This window comes from Mercenaria mercenaria, chromosome 14, assembly GCF_021730395.1.
Source record: "Mercenaria mercenaria strain notata chromosome 14, MADL_Memer_1, whole genome shotgun sequence".
NCBI classification, from domain to species: Eukaryota; Metazoa; Mollusca; class Bivalvia; order Venerida; family Veneridae; genus Mercenaria; species Mercenaria mercenaria.
In genome coordinates, this window is record NC_069374.1 from 9,076,759 (window position 1) to 9,083,445 (window position 6,687).

Here is a 6,687-nt window from a genome sequence, read left to right on the forward strand (position 1 = left end):
AAATATCATTACATAATAGGTAAATGTTTTGTGCAAATAATACGTTTATACAGTTTATTCTCACACACGATTATCAGATTCTCACTTGTCTGCTTTATTACTGTTTATATGTTAATCTTGTTCCTTTATAGGGCTATATAATATTTTTTCTTTAACTTCAATACTTTGGCTGTATGGCAAAGGACAAAGGTATTTAAAAAAATCTAAAACACTCCTCTTACGTAAATTAATTTGTTATAGTTGGGATTGTTTGCTTAATCAGCGTAGCTCCGGCATAAGTTTCTTAATAGATTTCCAGTTGTTTTAAATTTTTCAATATTGTATTGAGTGTTGCCGTTTATTTTATATTAAAATTGAATAATATGTAACGTTTGGTTTCTATTACTGTAGGAGAACAGTTAAGCATTTTGCATTCAATTTGATAAATGTACATTTTGAGGAAAACCAGTACTTGGTTGTATTTGACGAATAATCCTTTTTTCTGTATCCAAATATCATTATATTTTCATTTAAGGAAGAAAATGGACGAGTTGATGGTTTCAAGAGCTGATTTATAAGATTTTTGGTTGTATCACATATCCAGAATATTTGTTCTATTGTTTCGTTTTCCTGTTTGCAAAAAGAGCTCAGCGGACTATCTTTGTATTTTATCTTGTGCAACAGATCATCTGTTCCTATGATTCTGTGTAGAGTTCGAATTTGGATCCATTGTATCTTTTTACCTGTTGTTTTTCCGCAAATTTAAAAGATAATTCGTAGATAAGTTTCCATTCATTTTCATTCAAGTTCAAATTTAACTTGTCAATCCATTTTCCCTGCTTTGTTGGCATTGATGTGTTTGCGTACTTAATTGTATTTTGCATTCCCTGGAAAGCTAGGTAATTTGTTTGAAGTTTTATTTTTCGTTGAATTCATTTATTGATAATGTTTAAAAGATATTCTATGTAATGTACACCATCATTAAACCATGATTTTAGAAAAACCTATGAACAAATTATTGTTATAAAATAATGGAAGTTTTGCAATGGAGTTTGTGTCAATAGGAATTGATCCGATAAGAGTAGAAAAGGTGGTAAAAGTGTCTATCCAAAACCTGTTCTTTGTTTCTTTTACTAGCTTATTAGTATAATAATTTCCTGATGAAATAATTTCTGCATTGCAATCTATTCTTCAATAGTGCTCATCCAACTTGTGTAGCCTGTCATTCGTCTTAAGCATGTTGTTTTAATGCCATTATAAAAGCAGTAATATTAATCATTTCTAAACCTTCTTAACCATCACATTAGTTTTTTATTTATCTACAAACTTATCTAATAAGATGTACGTAAAGTGAGAATAAATAGAGAATAACAGGTTACTACCTTTTGAGAAAGGGCTTGCGTCTCAGACGAGGCTAGAAAATATGAATGTATAATTATTGGCAATTACTAGAATATAATTGTTTTTGATTATAGATACGGTGAGACTGCCAAATAAGGAATCATCTTGAGACAGATGACCGTAAAAGCATAAAAACACGAAGCCATCTCTGAAATATAAGATAAATCTATAAGCTTTGCTTTGCAAATGTCGCTTTCGTAAATACATTTTTATCAAATGTGTCGGTTTATGTTACATTGTGTAATGGATATTAGCTGATGTTTTCATGAATCTGACATCTGGGGTCTATGTTCTAAACTGGACTAACAAGAATATCAACCGTTGATATAAATCAAATTGTATGTTTTTATTTCTTTAGGTGTGACCTATGTGATCAAGTGTATATATAACTATCAATATGCTATTGCTGTCACATATATGTTCATTTATATAATAAATGATACAATGCTGCGGCCTACAACTAAATGGTGTTATAATTGCTCTATTCTACTTACTTGGAGGTAAATTTGGAGTAGAAAGGTATACTTTGGTGGGTCTATTAAAAGTAATTAAATATTGTTTAAGTGTATAAATGTTATCAAATAATGTCATATATTTGTAGCTAAAATTATTTTGTACAATGTTGGGATATATTCGGATGAGTATACCGGTATTCCAAGCTAACAGAGTCGTCCAGTATGTTTTCTTCGGATGTGTGAGGGTCCAAATGCATTGTACAGAACAAAGTCTTTTTTGCAATCGAATCGGATGCACAGTTTCTTAATAATCAAAGAAAACAATTAAACACCTCTGTAGCTTTAAACGTATAAGGAAACATCCAGTCAAGCATGTTAATATTCACGTGGTTACATGATGGTATCGGTGTGTCCTTTATCGTTAAGTTAAATACGTGAGCAAAAAGACGAAACCTAAATTAGAAAGGCAAAATAAATCCAAAAATAAATAGTGAACACCGTTGAGGTTTTGTCGAAAAGATTTTTATTCGAAAAGTGATCGATGATGAGATCTTGGCCAAATCATTAACCATGGTTCCTCCAATAAATACAACATTGGGTTGGACATATTATTTCTAACATTCAGTATACATTGTTAAGTCATTGCCTTCAGACGTCTTATGGCGGCGGATTTCGGTAGATTTTAACAGTTGTGGCTAAGAAATACTCTTGCCAAGAAGTATACATGAGACATAATTTACTATTTAACAAAACTATATAACAAAACTATTTTTAGATATCTTGAAATAAATGCTATCTTTTAAAATTTAATTACTGACAAACTGCATGTTACGGAAAAACATGAGAATTTGCTGTTTTTATTACTTTTTTATAACGAAAATCGAAAAGTGTTTCTAACGTTTTACTTCAGGAAAACTGTCTCGGTTATAAATATTTACATTTTGAGTCATAATCCACTATGGCGCTATTGGTTACGATGACATTTCCCTCGACGTCTGGTGTTCGATTCCCGACGCGGTCATCTGTTTTCTTGGTTTGGAATTTTTTAAACATTTTAGAAACAAAAACTCGTATTCTAATGTTCATAAAATGACCAAAGTTCAATTTGAAAGAAAGATTATTTTTAGCCAAATCTGGAGGTCACTGCCTTTCAATGTGGACATTATGTTTATACAGAATGTTGTTAATTTCAACAAAGTAGATACATCATCACTGTTAAAGAACTGACTATTATGGTGGCTGATTTCTGCCATTTCGTGTTGGCGGGGCGAAAACTCCATAAAACGAAAACACGAAAACTCGACAAAAACCTAATTTGTCGAGTTTTCTTGTTTTCGCCCGCCGACAGTACAATACGATAACACGGAAACTCGACAAAATATCTAGTTTGTCGAGTTTTCGTGTTTTAGTGTCGGCGGGGTGAAAACACAAAAACACGATAAATTTTTCGCGGAAACACGACGTTTAATGAGCACCGACCGGACGGATTTATCTGTCGAGTTTTCGTGTTGGTGGGTATAAATATGTCGTGTCGACGCCCTTTATGTGTCGTGTTGTCGCCGACACGACAACATGAAAACTCGACAAATTAGGTATTCGTCGTGTTTTAGCCCCGCCGGCACAAAACTCCACAAATACATCATTTATCGAGTTTTCGTGTCATCGTGTATTCAAAGAAGTATAAAACTCTTTAGTTTGACCATTGCAAAATTTTGACACGAGACAGCAGTAAAAACTCGATGTTTAGTTATAGTTTTCAATTCGTTTGCACTTCCTTTTCTCACTGCTGAAAACTATACCAAGATTAATTTAACCTTAATTATAAAAATGCATGTAAAATATTGCTGCATATTGTATGTTTATATGAACGTATGCTACAAAGGATAAACAAAATATCATTAGGTAATATTGAATATTTAATTAATGTCCGATCCGAATCGATTGTTACATCATATACTTTACAATATTGATTTTACAATACATACGTAGACACATAGCAATAGTATGTCATAAGCTGCTGCATTACATGAATTTAAGTTTTTTTTTAATAATTTGACTATTTTTTTAAATTATTAAAAATGGCTAATTCTGTTATGCAAGAATCCATTATACCAAATACTTCTTAGGCATTCTTTTCAGATAGCTTTTTGGTCATTATAAGTCATGTACTTTAAGAATATATTTCGCATTCCTTTTCACACTTAACTTTACGGTCTACAAATTAGTCATGTGCATTAAATGACAGGTTACATTATATCGGCCAGTTAATACATTGTCCAGCAATGCATGTTTCAAAATTACTAATCGTTTTGACAACTGACTAACTGGATAAATGACAGGGTAATTATAAACACCCGGTCTTTTGATCACGCCGCATGACTCAAGTCACGAATCATTTCTTTTTTTTTTTTTTTTTTTGAGACAAAACTTCAGTATCATTCTGGTACTCAATTAGGTTGGATGCGTATTTCCGATACGCGCAAAAATGAATAACAATCCGGCGATCTCGGACGTATAACTTAAATTTTACTAACCGTTTAAAATGACCCATGACTGATTAAAATTATTGACTGATCAGTTTTCAACGATTTTTTATCCATATTTAATGTTGAAATGTTGGCGGGGTCAGTTATCAATGTTGATCAATTTTCAACGGGGCCAATATTTAATGTTACAGGTTGCACCGGCAAACCTATTGGCAAGAACAATTTGTACATGAAAGGAATGCTAGCAAGAAAGAATTTCGTAAGTTGTACAAGGAGGTATTAGCCAAAAAAGACTTTGATGAAAAGCAGAGGATACTCAAACTACGCACCACAGATTCCAGAAATTTTCACAGACTTGTAAATACCCAGAGGGAAAAAGGTCATATCTTCATAAATTATCTTCATGTAGGCAATATGCAGTATTATGGCGATCAGAACATTCTTCAAGGTTTCAAAAACCATTTCAAACAGCTAGCCACGGAGAGCACGAATGAGCTGCACGACGAAATCTACCATAAACTAGTAGCAGCAGAGGTTGAGCATATCTCCAAAATCAAGTCAGCAAATGAGATCGACAAGGTCACAAATACTGAATTGAAACAGTAGATTGTATAAACAATGGTAGATCACCTGACTATTACAACTTAACGATTGAACATATAAAGTATTGTTCTTCAGAGAATTCATCCTCGCCAGTTGTGAAATTCCTATTAAAAATGGTCCATTATGTGTTTGAAACCGGACGGTTTCCTGAGTTCTTGTACGTCGGATTGTTAACGCCAGTCTTCAAAAATAAATGACAGCCGAATGTATCAGGTAAGCACAGAGGAATAACTGTTTTGCCAGTGATTGGGAAAATTGTGAAAGGTATCCTTCGGAAACGTATTAGCCCATTTATCAATGCGTCTCAGAATATCGTGCAAAGGGGACTCACTAGGAAAACCTCACCACTCAACTCAGCCTTCTTTGTTGAAGAACAATAGAGGGAGTTAAAGATAAGAAAACACAGTGCAAAATGGTGCTCTATCACGCTAACTCCGCATCTGACGCGGTTTATCACAATCATCTACTCCGGTGTTTATTCCGTATCGGTATCAGGGACAAGCACTGTACAATAATTCCGAGTCTGCACAGTAATTCTTTGTCAGCTATGAAATGGGGCAACCAGTTGTCAAGTACATTTAGCTTACATTGATGTATACTACAAGGTGGGATCTTAAGCACTGACCTGTATAAAGCCTACATTAATCCTTAACTTGATAGAATACAAGACTCTTATCATGGAGCGGTCATAGGCGAAGTCAGATGTGCGGCGAGTGCATGTGCCGATGCCGTATGCATGTAGCTGACAAATTTTTTGAATAGATGTAGCTGCGGATTTTGCTAACTTGGAACATTCTTTTCTCCAGCCTACTAAGTCCGTTATCTGAAGCTAAACCGAAAACATATATTCTGTGGTTAACAACAGAGAAATTCCCCTAGTTACTAAAGCTGTCCATCTCGGAATAACCAGGACTGAATACATAGCCAGCAACCAGAAACTAAACGTAGAAGAAAATATTTTTTAAAAAGCTCGTCGTGCTGCATACAGCCTTTTTGTTAGTGGACTACAAGGTCACAAGGGTGTTAAAATTACAACGGTTGTACATCTATACCAGACGTGTGTTACACCAGTACTGTTTACAGTCTAGAACTGACCCAGCCAACTACTTCTCTGATAGAAAAGATGCAAGAAAATTCCTTAAGGAGCTACCTTCGCTGCCGTACAATGCCGCAAATTCAGCAGTGTATTTCATCACAGGAATTTTGCCTATTCAAGCACAAATTGTCATCAAATACTGACATTCCTCAATAATCTTGTTAATCAAAGTGAGTGCAGTATGGAAAGGCAAATTCGGAACAGACAGTAAGCTGTCAAATCCATTGAAAGCAAGAGCTGTTTAACAGAGACTCGTAAACTGTTGTGGAAACACTACCTTGGTATCATAGAAAAAAAGTTAGAAACTCCAGTTAAAAGGTCCCGCTGGAAAAAGGAAGTACACAGGAATGTTTATAAACATTGGGCTGAGAAGATAAATGCAGTTATCCCTCTTTTCGACTCGCTCTTTTACTGCAGAAATGACCCCTATACTCCGAAATGGTTCACCCCGCATACAGTAATAAATGCACTGCAAGGGAGGTAAAAAGGCAGTCAACTCCGGCTAACAACAGGGGCATACCTGCTACAGACTAACTGTAAAAGTGTAACCAGTATAACATTGATGAAACTGGTCAACTTTGTTGGTCCTGTACGAAGAGAGCGGAACATTTTGTCTTAGAGTGTCCTATACTTGACTCTGTTGAAGTACTTAATCTAGCAGATATTG